This window comes from Aquarana catesbeiana, linkage group LG05, assembly GCF_042186555.1.
Source record: "Aquarana catesbeiana isolate 2022-GZ linkage group LG05, ASM4218655v1, whole genome shotgun sequence".
NCBI classification, from domain to species: Eukaryota; Metazoa; Chordata; class Amphibia; order Anura; family Ranidae; genus Aquarana; species Aquarana catesbeiana.
Genome location: NC_133328.1, coordinates 261970703 through 261990114, shown reverse-complemented (window position 1 = coordinate 261990114; position 19412 = coordinate 261970703). Strand labels below are relative to the sequence as shown.

The 19412-nt window shown below is 41.8% G+C and overlaps 1 long non-coding RNA gene across 1 annotated transcript in view; it reads right to left on the bottom strand.

Annotated features, from left to right (window-relative positions):
* Nucleotides 1-14311: 14311 nt before the first annotated feature.
* The window catches only part of LOC141144752 (uncharacterized), a 79217-nt gene continuing 74116 nt past the window's right edge, over nt 14312-19412 (bottom strand). Inside the window, exon 3 of the long non-coding RNA XR_012244454.1 lies at nt 14312-18429. This is a non-coding gene — a long non-coding RNA (uncharacterized lncRNA). The remainder of the gene's footprint in view (nt 18430-19412) is intronic.

The window sequence follows — 19412 nt, the reverse complement described above, 5'->3', positions numbered from 1 at the left end:
TGATCGGGGGAGACTGGGGGGTGAAAAGTGTGCCTGGCGTGTTCTACTGGAAGTGTAGTGTTGGTGCACTTACTTGATGTCTTCTCTGTTCGGCGCCGGAACGAAAAAGACCGGCTCGAGGAGAGATGACATCACTTCCTCTACCTTTGTTTACATTACAGAGGCAGAGTTAGATTCTCATTGGCCGGGAGCGATCGCGAGGGGGGGCCACGAATGGATGGCCTCCCCCTCACGTCTGATCGCTGCCAGACAGAAGCCGACTGCCTCAGGTACCGGGGGGGTCCGATCGGACCCCCCACCCGCGGGAGGCAGATCACGTACAGGTACGTGATTCTGCCTGCCCGTGCCATTCTGCCGATGTACATCGTCGTGAGGCGGTCGGCAAGTGGTTAAGATAGTCAAGCCCATCTTTAATCATATGGTTTTCTTGTATACATATTTTTTGCAAATTCCTTCAATATTACCCGCTTAAGGACCGTAAGATTTTCCTCTTTAATGACCAGGCCATTTTTTTGCGATAAGGCACTGCATCACTTTAACTGACAATTGCGCGGTTGTGTGAAGCTGTACCCAAACAAAATTGACGTACTTTTTTCCCACAAATAGAGCTTTCTTTTGGTGGCATTTGATCACCTCTTGCCCTATAAACAAAAAACAAAAAAAAAAAAAAAAAAAAAAAAAGAAGAAGAGCGACAATTTTGAAAACAAAAAGCAATATTTTTTTACTTTTTGCTATAATAAATATCCCCCCCAAAAAAATTATAAAAACACAAATTTCTTCCTCAGTTTAGGCTGCTATATACTCTACATATTTTTGGTAAAATAAATATCACAATAAGCGTATATTGATTGGTTTGCGCAAAAGTTATATTGTCTACAAAATAGGGAATAGATTTATGGCATTTTTATTATTTCTTTTTTTTTTTTTTTTTTACTAGTAATGGCGGTGATCTGTGATTTTTAGCGGGACTGCTACATTAGGGCAGACAGATCGGACACCTATCTGGCATTTTTGACACTTTTTTGGCAAACAGTGACATTATTACAGTAATCAGTGCTAAAAATATGCATGGTTATTGTACTGACACTGGCAGGAAAGGGGTTAACACCAGGGGCGACTAAATGTGTTCCCTGCAGGCGTGTTCTAACTGTATGGGGGATGGGCTGCCTGGGGATCTCCCCTGTCAGAACAGAGATTCGCCTTGTTTACACAGGCAGATCCCCGTTCTGTCACTGCAGGGAATGATCGCGGGTGGCCGGCGGACAGAGTCTGCCCCACCCACGGATTAGCTCCCTAGCTGGCCAGTGGGCACGCGCTCAAACTACAGTTCGAGCTGACGTACAACGGCGATTCGCAGGAACGTGCCGACCTGCCGCACTACAATGACAGCGGCTGGTCAGCAAGTAGTTAATTGTTTTAATTTCCCTTTACCTTTTTCTTCTCTATTCTCCCTCCCTTATAGATCACTCTCATTTCAACTGTTATCTTTAGTGTACTAAGAAAAAAGAGAAAGAAAAGAAGGAAAAAAAGTAGTCTAGTGTGATTCCAATAGATCCTTCTGCCACCTTTAACCCATTGACAATCGGGCACTTAAACCCCCTTCCTAACCAGACCAATTTTCAGCTTTCGGTGCTCTCACATTTTGAATGACAATTACTCAGTACCCATATGAAATTTTTGTCCTTTTTTCCCACACAAATAGAGCTTTCTTTTGGTGGTATTTAATCCCTGTTGTTTTTTTCATTTTTTTGCGCCAAGAAAAAAAGACTGTAAAAAAGTTCTGTTCTGTAAAAAAAAATGAATTTTTCTTTGTTTCTGTTATAAAATTTAGCAAATTTGTAATTTTTCTTTTTAAAATTTGCCCAAACTTTATACTGCTATATATATATATATAAAAAAAAAAAAAAATTACTGCGCTATCCCAACAACAATAATATATAAAGGATTAAACCATATATAAAGTGGAAAAAAAGCTGCAACTAAAAATGTGAGACACACACTACAAACAATATAGGAAAAAAGAAGCTGCACTGTGTAGTGATTTGTGATCACAGAAAATTGAAAAAATGTTAAAAATTGAATCATAACCATACTAATATAAATAAAATAAAACATTCATGCAATAATCACATCAACTTATAAATAATATCACCAGTGATAAGTGCCAAAAATATTGGAATAAAGTGTGTACCAAGATACACAAGCAACAGAGTCAAGTCCACTCCGATAGGCTATTGAAAAAGAGCCCACTTAGTAGAACGATCTTCTGGATGATGGCTTTGCAATCTTCCTGACAGTGATGACATGCAACTGTAACACTATGGGGGATGTGATGGGGTGCAACAGAAAAATGCCTCCACCCACGAAAATACTGCCGCTTACCAGCTCCTTAGATCTCTTATTTAAGGAGATTATGCGTGCCTGTGGCTCTTAACCCCAGCCTCAGGTCTTTAAACGCTTAAAGGGCTCCTCAGACTATCCACGTATTGTATCTTCTCATATGGCAGGTAAATGATCATTCCCAATAAAAGGACACAGAAACTTCCATAGCGTAATAGTAAAAGTTTATTAGTAAAAAACAGTATTGCACTTACAGTTATGCAGGAAGTAAAAAGCGATGGATTAAAAAACACGAGCCGGCTGGCTCTCGTATGCTGCCCGTAGCTTCTGGGACTAGAGCGGTATGTGGTGACGTCAGCACGCCACTCCTCCCTACGCCATTTCGTCACAGACGACGTCTTCCAGGGGCACGTATACTGCTACATATCTTTGGTAAAAATAAGTACTAATTGGTGTATATTATTTGGTCTTTGTGAAAGTTATAGAGTCCAAAAGCTGTGGTGCCAATCATTGAAAATTGATCACACCTGAAGTACTGACGGCCTATCTAATTTTTTTGAGACCCTAACATGCCAGGAAAGTACAAATACCCCCCCCCCCCCCAAATGACCCCTTTTAGGAAAGAAGACATTCCAAGGTATTTAGAAAGATGCATGGTGAGTTTTTTGAAGTTGTCATTTTTTTCCACAATTCTTTGCAAAATCAAGATTTTTTTTTCTTTTTTTTTTCACAAAATTGACATATTAGCAAGTTATTTCTCACACAGCATATGCATACCACAAATTACACCCCAAAACACATTCTGCTATTACTCCTGAGTACAGCGATACCATGTTTGAGACTTTTACACAGCGTGGCCACATAGAGGCCCAACATGCAGGGGAGCACCCAGGCCAATTCTGACATTTCTCTTCTACATGTAAAAATCATCATTTATTTGCTATAAAATTACATAGAACCCCAAAACATTATATGTTTTTTAGCAAAGACCCTAGAGAATACAACGGCGGTTGTTGCAATTTTTTAATCTTACACGGTATTTGCGCAGCAATTTTTTGAACGCTTTTTTTTTGGGAAAAAAAAAAACAACGTTTTGTGCTTTAAAAAAAAAAAAAAAAAAAAACAAAACAAAACAACACAGTAAAGTTATCCCAATGTTTTTGCATAATGTGAAAGATGAAGTTACGCCGAGTAAATAGATACCTAACATGTCACCCTTCAAAATTGCACACGCTCGTGGAATGGCGCCAAACTTCACTACTTAAAAATCCCCATAGGCAACGCATTAAAATTTTTTACTGGATACATATTTTTAGTTACAGAGGAGGTCTAGGGCCAAAATTATTGCTTTCACTCTAACGTTCGCAGCGATACCTCACATGTGTCAAGGGGGGTTGTGACCAATCCACACTGTTTTTGCAGGAAAGCACCAACATGCCTCCATCCCAAATATATACAAAGAGATGGGGGGACAGAAGCGGGACTTTGTATGAGGCATGTGGGTGAGTATATTGGGCTAAAAGGGATATATAATCTAAATGTATAGATGTATACATAATCTCCACAGATAATGATAAAAGATAATCATGGTATAAAAGTTTATTGACATAGGTATTTGGACACAGTCAAAAAGAGGAGAACACATTAGGGGCCATAGTAAAACATGTTGCCAGCGATATAGAGATAAGCAGGGTTCATGAATTAATTGTACAGTTGCAGGAACACATATACATTATACAATCAGTGAATGCATCAATAGATCTAAACTCAAACAAGCAGGGTTCATGAATTGATTGTACAGTTACAGGAACACATATACATTATACAGTCAGTGAATGCATCAATAGATCTAAACTCAACGCATTTCTTGGCTTTAAACCAATCGTCAGGAGTCCGATGCGATTAAACTATATCAAACACAAAAGAATGTCTATTAATGTGTGAATAAATGTTTGTAGAAAAGATCTACTGAAAATGTAGTTTTCTATGTACTCACAAGTTTATGCAATGATTGGTTGATGATAATCTATGTGTTACAGTGTGGTGTTGGTCTGGGTCCATAGAGTCTCCCCCGGGGTTGAGGCAGAGAGCACACCCCAAAATCGTCGGCCACGGTGGCCGAAGTGACACAGGCACCCACAAAAACCGGCAGGCAGGGACGTCCGGCGAGGACAAGGAGTGTGGATGAGCTGGGAAAAAAATGGTGAAAATGAGAAAGGTGTGTGAACTGATAGATCAGTGTTGGTGAGAATGAGATGGGTGGAAGCGGCGTAGCATAGTCGTGGGTGTGTGAAAGGGAACTGAGACACAACAGGTATGAGAGTGATGGGAGAGATAGAAAGCGTGTACCAAAAGACATAATTGCTGAGGTAGGTGAGGCAGAGTGACAGTGTGTAAGGAAATACCTGGGTGATAAGTGCCCAGCCGAGCCAGACGTCTGTCATGCATGGCGGAGTAGTAGGGCGTCCGGCCAGATGGAGCCTGATATAGCCGCAGATATGCGGCGCGCTCACGCCAACGTCACGCGCGGGCGTAATGACGCAGCAAGGGGAGGGGAGGCCAATCAATGCGGCCACCTGCCATCCCGTGCAGCGCTTAGCCCGGAGGAGGAAAAACACTAAACATCCCGTATGCGGCGGCAAGGACGCCGCAGATGGGGTGTAGGAAGCATGACGCCGATGCGCCGAGGCCAGGGCCCGCCCATGTCAATGACAGGAGGGTGATGGGTCCCGGGCTGGGCGCGTCGCAACCCCGGGGAATTGACAGAACGGGTCCCAGCATCACAGGTGTGCAGAAATCAAATGGATGACAGTGGTGTGAAGGAGGAAAACAGCCAAGGCAACTCAATGTTGAGTACAGAAGCAATAGCAGAAACGGGCATGTCTTTGCCTTGAATAAAAGTCAATGTAACAAAGGAAACAATAATATTATATTTATTTTTAATCCTTGCACAGGAATCATTCTCTGTGCAAGGAAGATCTATTGATGCATTCACTGATTGTATAATGTATATGTGTTCCTGCAACTGTACAATCGATTCATGAACCCTGCTTATCTCTATATCGCTGGCAACATGTTTTACTATGGCCCCTAATGTGTTCTCCTCTTTTTGACTGTGTCCAAATACCTATGTCAATAAACTTTTATACCATGATTATCTTTTATCATTATCTGTGGAGATTATGTATACATCTATACATTTAGATTATATATCCCTTTTAGCCCAATATACTCACCCACATGCCTCATACAAAGTCCCGCTTCTGTCCCCCCATCTCTTTGTATATATTTGGGATGGAGGCATGTTGGTGCTTTCCTGCAAAAACAGTGTGGATTGGTCACAACCCCCCTTGACATATGATAATTAGGGTGGCAAACACCCGCTTTGTGTGACCAAAATATTCCACCTATTCATGCCCACACATTTTTGTATAATTTATCCGTCATTCATGCCTTGTTATCTTGTTTCATTCCTTATCCCACCCCTCATTTGACACATTGTCATCCTTTGGCCCCGTTTTCTTTTCTTTTTTCTCTTTCCTTTCTCTTTTTTCTTTTTTTATCTGCTATCTGCAAATTATCTTATTGAGACCTTTGGTCCTCCTCTTGTTCATTGACTGACTGCAATGCAAGAGTCATCTACATATTATTTTCTGTTTTTACATCTCTACTCTCTGTACTTGCATCCGCACACCAATTCCATATAGCACTAAACATCAGTTTCATCCTCTGTTTCATCCATTGTCCCATTAACTTCCCCTTCTTAGCACCATATCTACTGTTTCAATACAGTACAACACTAATTTGGTCTTGATTTGTCCCTTATGTCATATTGTCTCTTTCACACTGTTACATATATGTTTACCCTTTGCAACCATTTTTCTTTGTCTCTTATTCTGCTAGTTCCCCCTAGCTTAACCAATACTGATTTCCTTCAGGACGGAAACTGTTCATGCCTCTATAACTCTCTATTTTTTCACTCCTTGTTCTATCTGTTTATTTTGTTTATTTTGTTTTTCTTTGGTCAAATAAATACTGATTCAATTCAGGGCTTAAGTTTTCATTCTTCTTGTTTATGTTTATTTTTGTTTAATTTTTTAGCTAGGCAAATAACTGATTCAATTCAGGGCTAAAGTTTTTTACTTTGTTTACTTTTTTAACTCTTTACCTCTTTTCTCTACCTTTATATTTTTTGATATTTTTTGCTTTTCTTTAGCCAGACAAATACTGATTCAATTCAGGGCTACAGTTCTGTATATCTTATACTTCCTTGCACAGAGAATGATTCCTGTGCAAGGATTAAAAATAAATATAATATTATTGTTTCCTTTGTTACATTGACTTTTATTCAAGGCAAAGACATGCCCGTTCCTGCTATTGCTTCTGTACTCAACATTGAGTTGCCTTGGCTGTTTTCCTCCTTCACACCACTGTCATCCATTTGATTTCTGCACACTTGTGATGCTGGGACCCGTTCTGTCAATTCCCCGGGGTTGCGACGCTCCCAGCCCGGGACCCATCACCCTCCTGTCATTGACATGGGCGGGCCCTGGCCTCGGCGCATCGGCGTCATGCTTCCTACACCCCATCTGCGGCGTCCTTGCCGCCGCATACGGGATGTTTAGTGTTTTTCCTCCTCCGGGCTAAGCGCTGCACGGGATGGCAGGTGGCCGCATTGATTGGCCTCCCCTCCCCTCCCCTTGCTGCGTCATTACGCCCGCGCGTGACGTTGGCGTGAGCGCGCCGCATATCTGCGGCTATATCAGGCTCCATCTGGCCGGACGCCCTACTACTCCGCCATGCATGACAGACGTCTGGCTCGGCTGGGCACTTATCACCCAGGTATTTCCTTACACACTGTCACTCTGCCTCACCTACCTCAGCAATTATGTCTTTTGGTACACGCTTTCTATCTCTCCCATCACTCTCATACCTGTTGTGTCTCAGTTCCCTTTCACACACCCACGACTATGCTACGCCGCTTCCACCCATCTCATTCTCACCAACACTGATCTATCAGTTCACACACCTTTCTCATTTTCACCATTTTTTTCCCAGCTCATCCACACTCCTTGTCCTCGCCGGACGTCCCTGCCTGCCGGTTTTTGTGGGTGCCTGTGTCACTTCGGCCACCGTGGCCGACGATTTTGGGGTGTGCTCTCTGCCTCAACCCCGGGGGAGACTCTATGGACCCAGACCAACACCACACTGTAACACATAGATTATCATCAACCAATCATTGCATAAACTTGTGAGTACATAGAAAACTACATTTTCAGTAGATCTTTTCTACAAACATTTATTCACACATTAATAGACATTCTTTTGTGTTTGATATAGTTTAATCGCATCGGACTCCTGACGATTGGTTTAAAGCCAAGAAACGCGTTGAGTTTAGATCTATTGATGCATTCACTGATTGTATAATGTATATGTGTTCCTGCAACTGTACAATTAATTCATGAACCCTGCTTATCTCTATATCGCTGGCAACATGTTTTACTATGGCCCCTAATGTGTTCTCCTCTTTTTGACTGTGTCCAAATACCTATGTCAATAAACTTTTATACCATGATTATCTTTTATCATTATCTGTGGAGATTATGTATACATCTATACATTTAGATTATATATCCCTTTTAGCCCAATATACTCACCCACATGCCTCATACAAAGTCCCGCTTCTGTCCCCCCACCTCACATGTGTGGTTTGAACACCGTTTTCATATGTGGGCGGGACTTACGTATGCGTTCGCTTCTGCATGCGAGCACACGGACATGGGCGCTTTAAACATTTCTTTTTATTGTTCATTTTACGTTAGTTATTTTAGTTTGACACTTTTTTCTAAAAAATTTTTTTTGATCACTTTTATTCCTATTACAAGAAATGTAAACATCCCTTGTAATAGGAATATGGCATGACAGGTCCTCTTTACAGTGAGATATGGGGTCAATAAGACCTCACATCTAACCTCTAGGCTGGGAAGCCTGAAATAAAAATTAAAAAAAAAAAAAAAAAAAAAAAAAGGAAGATCCTGGCTTCGATCGTAGCGGCGAGTCAGTAGAAGCACCGGAGGGCGTCGGGAAGGGGGGGGGGGGGCGACATCCCCTCTTGCCTCCCATAAGAACGATAAAGCAGTGGAACAGCTGCTATGATAGTTCTGATGGTGTAGGGAATCGCCGGCTGAAAAAGCTGCTATCTGAATGATTCCTGTAGCTGCACCCATCATTCAGATATCCCCGCACAAAGTCAAGGACGTCATATGAAGGCCGGCGGGCGAGAAGTGGTTAAAACGCATTTTTTTAACACAAAGTTGTCCATTTATACAATATTTCTAACACATAGCACGTACATACCAAAAATGACACCCCAAAATAGATTCTCCTACTCCTGAGTACGGTGGTACCACGTGTGGAGACTTCCACAGCTTGGCCACATACAGAGGCCGAGTACAGCCGAGTATGGCAGAGCATGGCCGAGTATAGCTTAGCATGGCAGGGTATCGCCGAGTATGACTGGGTAAGGCTGGGTATGGCAGAGTATCACCGAGTATTGCAGAGTATGGCTGGGTATTGCAGGGTATTTCAGAGTATTGCACGGTATTGCAGAGTAGTGCAGAGTAGTGCAGGGTATTACAGAGCAGTGAAGGGTATTGCAGGGTATTGCAGAGTAGTGCAGGGCATTAGAGTATGGAGGGATGGCTGAGCATGGATGGATGGATCCATAGATGTGACTGTATTTGTCACTAAGCAGCGCTGTGGGCACTACAGATGCAGCCCACAGCGCTGCTACCATCCAATCCCTCCCCCTCTCCTCTCACTCTGTACCGATTGGTATAGAGAGGGGAGGGAGGAACCGGCGTCATGACGCAATCACCGTTTTACGGCCGTTTACCGTGATGCGCCGGGTCCCCTGTACTCGACTGTCACGGATGTTCTCGGGGGCGCGCGAGAACGGGACTCTGGGAGGACGTCCATGGACGCCATCCCAGAATAAGCCGACTGCGCTGTAGCAGTCTTTCGGCTATGACCCGGTCAGCAAGTGGTTAACCCATGACCTAATCGATGTAGATTTAAATGTCCAAATCCATTCTTGGGTTTGCTCCAGTGTGTGCTAAAGTACATAACATCCCCCCCATCTTCCACTCTTAACCGGGCTAAATAAGCCATCGAGTATTCTACTCCTTTCTTACTTAATTTCTGTTTTGTCTCATTAAAAAATGCCCGTTGCTTTTGTAACTCTAAGGAGAAGTCCGGAAACATTGACACTTCACTATTTTCATACTGTATCACTCCCTTTTGTGTCACTTTTTCCAAAATCAAGTCTTTGTACTTGCAATTCAATAGCTGTGCCAGCAGTGGTCTAGGGGGCGTGCCCGATTTTGGTGGTACTGCAGGCACCCTGTGTGTTCTCTTCACTGCAAATGCCAGTGAAAAAGCCATTTTTCCACAAAGTCTCCCGAATTGTACCCCTCCGATTTCTCTGGCAGTTCCACCATCCTTATATTATTGTGGCGCATACAGTTTCCTGAATCACCCACTTTCTGCTGCCACATAATCTGCTTTTCTGCTATTGATATCTTACTAAGCATAGTCTTCCAAAACATATCCTGTTCTCAACTTCTGCCATTCCCATCTCTGATTTTTTGCCTGATTAGTCCTATGTCCACTTTAAATCTTGTCCATTTTACCTGTCAAGGCTGCAACACTGGAGTGGAAGGCCGCCATCAGTTGTAAACTGTTTCAGTGAAAGCTTGGGCTGTTTCTCCAGGTTCTCAACCTGGGAGGGGTTTAGCAATTGGGTTTCGATAGCTGGGACTCGGCCCTTGTCTTGCGGCTTGTGTGTTCTCACAAACTCTCAGAGGCGCTCTGCCGCTGAATGTGGTCAGCTGCTCACCTCTCCGTTGGGACCTGCTGATCACAGGGGTACTCAGGCTTCAGTGGCCGCTAATACTGCTCAGTATCCAACTGGAGACTTAGGCTGATCTAGCTCAGGCTGGTCACAACCGGCCGTGACAGCGGAAGCCACGCCCCCTCCTTGCTGTGTGTTTATCTACCAGTCTTGTATTGTTTTTTTTCCTATAATTGTAGCAGTTTGTATGTATAACATTTGTGTGTAGTAAGGGCACATTAATACACTTTTCTTGGGGAAATTTTTCCATATCTTGTAATCTCTCCCTATAAGTAAACCCCAGTAAATTATGACCACTTAAGTCCTGACATAGGCTCTGTTCCCTGGGTTTTGATGTGGGGCTATGCGCATTCCAGTTGTATAGTGTGATGTTTTTCCAAAGGAAAAAGTTTACATCAGTTTACCATCAGTTTTTACATCCAGTAGCTGGAATCCTTAACCACTTGAGTCCCGGAGCCATGTTTTAAAAATGATTTTGTTAACAAGATTAAAAAATAATTTTAGGCCTGAAGATTACTTAAAACCCCCAAAGATTATATATTTTCTGAAAGCAGACATCCTAGAGAATAAATTTGTGGAAGTTCAAATTTTTTATGACAGTGCAACGGTTTATGAAATGCAAAAACACACTAAAGTTAATTTTAGAGCACACAAATGCAAGAACTTCCCTAATTTTTTGGTAAAATATAAAAGATTAAAGTTGAAACAAGTAAACAGATACACAACATGTCAAACATTAAAATTGCACGCGTCCATGAAAAAGCAAAAAACCTTCAATACTCTATATTTTCCATAGGCAATGCTTTAAAAGCGCCTACAGGTCATCAGTTTAGAGTTGCCAAGGAGCTCTGGTGCTAAAATTATTCATCTCATTCTGGCGTGTGTGGTGGTATATATTGTGAACCATGATTCCCAGAAAATAAGCCCAGGTCTTATATTAATTTTGGCAAACAAAAACACACTAGGGCTTATTTTTGGGGTAGGGCTTGCCACTGCAGGGAGGGGGGGGGGCAAGATCCCCCGCTGACACCCAGCGCTTCCATGGCCAGACCAAGCTGTCTTTTCTGCTCTGAACACTGCAGGGAGGGGGGCCAAGATCCCCGCCCACAGCTGAGTGCCGAGTGGCGCCGCAGCAAAGGTATTCACCGCAAACAGACCACAGCAACATACACAGTCTAGACCACACAACACTAATACAGTGCATTGTAGGACTTCACAACCCTTCCAAACTAGGGCTCATTTTCAGGGTAGATCCTATTTTCGGGGAAACACTGTATATATTTTATGAAGGCGCCGAACGCATGGGTTTTTGTATGTATATGTGCATATGTGGGGGGGCTCTCAATCATTTTTCCTATTTTTGTATGTACTGTATGTATATACACACTGCCCCCTCACTGTAAACACTACTCCTCTCTGCACTCACTGCCCACCACCCTCCCTTGTACACAGACAGCAGAGATGAGGTTGTTAAGATGCTGGCAGGTGACAACCAATGCAAAAATGGATCGTTTGTCCATTTACAGCCATTTTTTGTCCATTACATTTTTTCAAACGGAACAAAAATAGAACTTTGATCCATTACAAAAAACGTATGTTGACAGATGTGGATGTTTTTCATCCGTTTTCCATAGAGATGCATTGATGTCCGTCTTTCATCCGTCAACAGATTTATAAAAAACGGACAAACGTTCCGCATGTGTGAAAAGGGCCTAAATCCTTATAGATTCTGCAGTTAATCTTTATATGCACCGTTTATTGCTGGCTATACTGATTTGTGAGTTAATTTCAGTCTAGTGGTACAGAACTCTATTCTAAGTTTCTTTGGCATAGTGATTACAAGAATTCAAGATTAATCACTGCGCTAGTAACGGTAATGAAGCAGCTGACATAAATTGTATGGTGACAATAAGAAGAATAAAAAATATACTGGTATGCAGCGCTACAAATATAGTATTGCAAATAAAAGTCCATAGTGTTTTAAATAAGGTCCTTATTCAGGGGAAAAAGCTGGAAACACCCACAGTGTAGACAGGAATAAAAATTAGGTGACTACGGACTTAACCTCCAGCCGAACATCAACACACCAGGCCTCTTACCAAAAAGAATGGACCACTTAATTACAGGTGGTCAAACGGGCATGATAAATCCACAGAGCCACGAAACCATTAATGGAGATCACAGATGGCTGGGTCTTGTAGTCTCACCAAATAATCAGAGGTGCATGCATAAAATATAAAAAGGAGGAACTCCTCATGGTGTAGCATTATAAAACCAGAGTGAAACTTATTTAAAGAAAAATCCAGGGTACTCACATTTCATCAAATTTCATCAACTACTTACAAGTGTTTGGTGTGTTGCACGAAGAAACATTACTATATACCTTTTCCAGTCACCTCACCCCTTTTAAGAAGATTGCTATATGTGCACTTGATTTTGGACATTTTATACGCTTTCATTTTTCACATAAGATTTTTATATTTTGTTTTGCAAGAGCCACTTTGTTTATTTGATGCTTGTCATCTGGCGTGCACACATTACTTATATACGCCTAGTGTGCATTTACTTTGCATGATTTTACCAGCCCAGCTTAAGATTCAGTTCACTTTTCTTTCTTTTATTTCACCTAATTATTGGGGCTGGTTTTTGATTCAATATTAGTTTGCACATGTTTCTGGTCACATGTGGGTTGTTTAATTTACCTGTAGGCTTTATCACAGCCATAGCTATTGATTAATTTTAGCATGATACCGTGAGCACTGTCACTTTGTTGATACTGTGTACTATTTATGTCATTGCATTACTGTATAGCACCGTCACTTTTGGTTTTATAGTCGTTTATGCCGATGCACTTTATTTACTGTGTCCTTGATGGATGAGCGCCACACCATGTTTTAATCTGTTCGTGGCTCTGTGGTTTTATAATGCCCGTTTGACCACCTGTGATTAAGTTGTCCATTCTTTTTGGTAAGAGGCCTGGTGTGTTGATGTTCGGTGGATAATAAGTCCGTATTCACCCAATTTTTATTCCTGTCTACACTGAGTGATTCCAGCTTTTTCCCCTGAATAAGGACCCTATTTCTGCGTACCATTATATTTTTTATAGTGATTACCCTGTCTAGCCGACCGTGTCTGAACCTATCTTCCATGTGTTCATTTATGCTCAAACTCCCAATACATTGTGTTTATTTGCCAGTAAATGGTATTGTTTCTATTGCCTGGTACTAAATCACAGCCAAGTTAAAAAGGTATCCTTGTGTTATCATAAGTGCTTGCAGTGAATTTCATTCAACCAGGTGCGTCAGAGGTTATTCCTGGAGTCGAGGCACAGAAGAGAACCCAAAATTACCAAGCATCTTTGAGGGTAGTGTATATTATATACAGGTGCATCTCAAAAAATTAGAATATCAAAAAGTTAATTTACAGTGCCTTGAAAAAGTATTTACACCCCTTGAAATTTTCCACATTTTGTTATGTTACAACCAAAAATGTAAATGTATTTTATTGGGATTTTATGTGATAGAAAATGTGGCACATAATTGTGAGGTGGAAGGAAAATGATAAATGGTTTTCAAAATGTTTTACAAATATCTGAAAAGTGCGGCATGCATTTGTATTCAGTCTGTTTTATTCGGATACCCCTAACTAATATCTAGTGGAACCAATTCAGAAGTCACCTAATTAGTAAATAGAGTTCACCTGTGTGTATACACATGCACGCCACACTTTTCAGGTATTTTTTTGTAAAACATTTTGAAAACCATTTATCTTTTTCTTTCCACTTCACAATTACATGATACTTTGTGTTGGTCAATCACAAATTCCCAATAACATACATTTAGATTTTTGGTTGTAACATGACAAAATGTGGAAAATTTCAAGGGGGTATGAATACTTTTTCAAGGCACTGTATTTTAGTAATCCAATTCAAAAAGTGAAACGCATTATATAGATTCATTACACAGAGTGATATATTTCAAGCATTTCTTTTTTTAATTTGACGATTATTGCCTTACAGCTAGTGAAAACCCAAAATTCAGTATCTTAGAAAATTGGAATATTGTGAAAAAGTTTAATATTGTAGTCTATCGACAATATTGTGTCATACCCTTATCGGCTAATTAACTCAAAACACCTATAAAAGGTTTCCTGAGCCTTTAAATGGTCTATCAGTCTGGTTTAGTAGGTTACACAATCATGGGGAAGACTGCTGAATTGACAAATGTCCAGAAGACAGTAATTGACACCCTCCACAAGAAGTGTAAGTCACAAAAGGTCATTGCTAAAGAAGCTGGCTGCTCACAGAGTGCTGTATCCAAGCATAGTAATGGCAAGTTGAGTGGAAGATAAAAGTGTGGTAGAAAAAAGGTGCAGAAGCAACAGGGATAGCCGCAGCCTTGAGAGGATTGTGAAGCAAGGCCATTCAAGAATTTGGGGGAGATCCACAAGGAGTGGACTACGGCTGGCATCAGTGCTTTATGAGCTGCCACACACAGACGTATCCAGGACATGGGCTACAACTGTCACATTCCTTGTGTCAAGCCACTCCTGAACCAGAGATGTCAGAAGCATCTTACCTGGGGGCTAAGGAGAAAAAGGACTGGACTGTTGCTCAGTGGTCCAAAGTCCTCTTTTCGGATGAAACTAAATTTTGCATTTCATTTGAAAATCAAGGTCCCAGAGTCTGTAGGAAGAGTGGAGAGGCACAGAATCCAAGTTGTATGAGGTAGAGTGTGAAGTTTCCACAGTCCGTGATTATTTGGGGAGCCATGTCATCTGCTGATGTTGGTCCACTGTTTTATCAAGTCCAAAGTCAGCGCAGCCCTCTACCAGGAAATTTTAGAGCACTTCATGCTTCCCTCTGCTGACCAGCTTTACAGTATGGAGATGCAGATTTTATTTTCCAGCAGGACTTGGCACCTGCCCACACTGACAAAAGAACCGATTTCTGGTTTAATTATCATGGCATCGCTGTGCTTGATTGGCCAGCAAACTCACCTGACCTAATGTCATGTACCTGGGGGTCTTCGAATCAGGATGGTCCTGGTTCCACAGCTGCAGTCTTACCTATTGTGCCACGGAGGAGCTATTGCAATGTTCTCCCAGCTTGATGCATTGCCTTGGACTCACTAGCCCCGCCTGCTGCCAGCTGCGGACAATGTATAATCAAGCAGCCCATAAATACCAGCACTTCCTGCTACTCAGTGCCCAATTGTTTGGACTAGCTCCCTGGGTGTATTGATAACTCTGCGATTTGGACTACCATGTATTGAGCCTCTGCCTGAATTCTTGACCATTCTCCAGCCTGCCTGTGTATGACCTCTGCCTGCCTGACCATTCTTTAGATTTCAATTTTTTACCGCTTTGCCTGGTCTGTTGCCGACTTGACCTGCCTGACTAAGTTTTCGTCTGAATCCTCAGCATACAAGCTCCACTTCGGACACTACCTACGACAGGTACCTTACATTACAAACGGGTCACAATGGCTGAGATTAGGGCGATTTCGCATCAGGGACAATTGAACGGAGCTCATGAACAGCATCTTTCTTTTCTGGACGCTAAGTTAGATGAACTTTGTGCTATGCTTAAATCTTGCTTGCCTGGTCCCTTTGCATTGGTCCAGACCTGGCTCCTACTCCCATCCAACCCTCCTCTTCTGTACCACCCAAACTTCCCTTGCCTGAAAAATTTGTGGTGATACTGACTGCAGAGGTTTTTTTAAATGTTTGCTGTTTGCATTTCTGCAACAACCCTGGGGCATTTAGCACTTCGTCTGCCAAAGTGACTTTTGTAATTTCCTTGTTAAAAGGGGAAGGCCCTCGCCTGGGTCTCTCTTTACCTGGAATGCAATAATCCTGTGCTGCAAGACGCTGACAAATTTCTGGCTTCTCTCCAGACTATTTGGCAAGGCAGATAGAACTTCTGCAGCTCACTTTTGGACATACAACAAGGTACCAGGTCTGTGGCACAGTATGCTATTGAGTTCCGTACCCTGGCTGCTGAGACTAATTGGGACTCAAGGGCATTACGTGCAGCCTTGCGAAAAGGTCTTACAGATCGCATCAAGGACGAATTAGTCTATAAGGATTTCCCAGAAGACCTTGAAAAATTCATAGAGCTGTGTGTTTGTCTGGATGTCTGGTATCATGAAAGGTGCCAAAAGAGACTTAGAACTCGCAAGCTTCCTAAGACAGTTTACCGTTTGACCCCTAACTTCCAAGCACCACCTCAGCCAGAACCTGAAATTTCAGATGAACCCCAGGCACCTGTGGAATCCATGGAAGTCAGCCGTCTCCAACTAACAGAGTCAGAGAAACAAAGGAGGCGTGCATTGGGCCTATGCCTGTACTGTGGACTTAAAGGACATTTGTTGTCTGTCTGCCCTTCCCTTCCCTTCCAGTAAAAGGCAGGGTCTAACCAGTGTTGGAGTAGCTGGGTTAGACCTTACAGGTATATCCTCCAAGACCAAGATTACCGCTCCTGCAATTATCCATTAAGTCCCTAAACCTGTCTCCTGTGAGGCTTTTGTGGATTCTGGAGCCGCTGGCATATTTCTGGACCAACCTTTTGCTAAGGAAATTAACATGCAATTTGTTCCTAAGTCTAGACTCCTGAGCATCACCACCTTGAATGGACAACCTTTGGGAGATGGCCTTGTAAAGTTTGAGACTATGACAATCACCCTTCAGGTAGGCGCACTCCACAAAGAGGAAATCGTCTTGTCTCCTATTGATTCTCCACTTCTCCGTTATCCTTGGTTACCAATGGTTACAACGACACAACCCTTCTTTTGATTGGGAAAATGGAGAACTAACCTCTTGGGGACCATCCTGTTCTCTAAACTGTTTGTCTCAACCCAAAAGACTTTCTGGTTGTCTGCCGACTTCCGTGGCCATCCCACCACTTTGCCTCATGAATACCATGAGTTTGCAGATGTATTTTGCAAGCAAAAGGCAGAGGTTTTACCTCTACATGGTTCTTTTAACAGCGCAATTAATTTTATTCCTGAAGCACCTCTTCCCAAAGGAAGGACCTATCCCCTGTCATTGCTTAAACAAAAATCCATGGAGGAAAACGTAAAAAAGACAACTTGGAAAGAGGTTTTATCCCACCCTCTTCTCCAGTAGGGGCAGGTCTTTTCTTCATTGATAAAAAAAGATGGAGGTCTTCAACCATGCATAGACTATCAAGGGTTGAATCAAATCACCGTAAAAGACTCCTACCCTTTGCCTCTCATTCTAGAACTGTTTGACATACTTAAGGGAGCCGTTGTCCGGACCTCTGAGGGGCTTATAATCTGATTCGGATTAGAGAGGGGGACGAGTGGAAGACAGCATTCAACAACCACAATGGACATTTTGAGTATCTGGTTATGCCATTTGGACTGTGCAATGCCCCTGCTGTCTACAAACATTTCATGAATGACATTTTTCACAATTTCAGCAACAGTTTTGTGATCATTTACTTGGATGACATTTTAATCTATTCCAAGACTCAGCTAGAGCACATCTCACATGTAAAGCAGGTATTACAATGACAGAGAAAACCACCTTTACGCAAAGAAATGCAGTTTCCAACAAAGCCTTTCCTTGGATACATTATAAGTGCTGTTGATTTCCAAATGGACCCTCAAAAACCTTTCTGCTGTCTTGCCCCAACTGACCACTTTAAGAGAGCGCCAAAGCTTTCTAGAGTTCGCAAATTACTACAGACGCTTCAAAGGTTTTGACTTCATTGCTGCCTCCCTTACTGCTATGACTAAGAAAAAGGTACAAATAGCAAGGTGTGGCCCTCAGAATCGCAATCAGCTTTCCAGCAATTAAAAGACATGTTCAGCAAGGCTCCAGTTCTTCAGCATCCAAATCCCGATCTCCGGTACATTGTTGAGGTTGATGCCTCCAAGTTAGGAGCAGGTGCCGTGCTGTCCCAGAGACAGCCTAAGTCCAGTAGAACCCATCCAGTGGCATTTATTTCTAGAAAGTTTTCTCCAGTGGAGATGAATTATGATGTTGGGAATCAAGAACTACTGGCCATCAAATTGGCATTGTCTGAATGGCGACATCTTCTGGAAGGGGCTCCCAAGCCTTTTTCTATCCTGACTGACCATAAAAACCTACTGTATCTTTAGACTGCTAAACGTCTGAATTTACGTCAGGCTCGATGGGCTGTTTTTCTCCTGTGAAGAAAAAAAAAAATCAATGAAAAATGATTTCAATTTGAACTGCGCTCTCGCTAAAAAAACTGAAGAAAGCTATGAGAAAAAAACTTTAAAGTGCAAATGCAAAAAAATGTATCGAACAATATCAGCAACCACAATCATATGCATAATTTATGAAATTATGTGCAAAGTCCACAAAATATCTATTCAGTGTCTAATAAAGGTGAATAATCAAAAAATTGCTGTGAATCTTCCTGTTCTTGGTGAATAACAATGAGTATATCCTTCCACCACCATCACCTTCCACACACCCTACTCACCAGAATCCCATGATACCCATTACAGGTAGTCATAAACGCCTGTGAATAATACCAATGGAAAATGGATGATCAATCAGGATCTCATGAAACCCATTATAGGCAATCATGAACGCTTGAAGGAAATCCCAGTGTGGAAATTTTCATGACCACAGCATCGATCGGAACAGATGTCCAAGGATGAGTGGAGAAAAAGAAAAAGGGCTTCCATGGTGAACTATATCGTAATTTATTCAAAAAGTAGATCAAAATTGAAATAAAAACAAGTCTCCATAGCAGCTTCAAGCATCCATGTGCTGGAAACAAAGTTAGCATTCCAAACGGCAGAAGTGACGTATCATGCTCAAGCTTCCCTACGCATTTCGTCAGCACACTCTGACGTCATCAGAAGACAGTAGAACCAAAATACAATTTAGTAAAAATTGTTAAATTTGAATTTATAAAATTGTATCTTGTACTCTATCTTTGGTCAAAATTCAAATGGTAAGAGACTATTGTAGGAAGGGGAAAAAAACTTTTACTATTGGAGCTATCTAGTGGCGAAAAGAGAATGGATTCAAGTAGAATGGATTTACCTTTTACAATGCAGTATTCCATAAACACGGGCTCCTAATAATTTGATAAACAATTCAAATCTATAATACCCGCAGGGGTGAGTGTATTTAATTTATAAATCCAATTTCA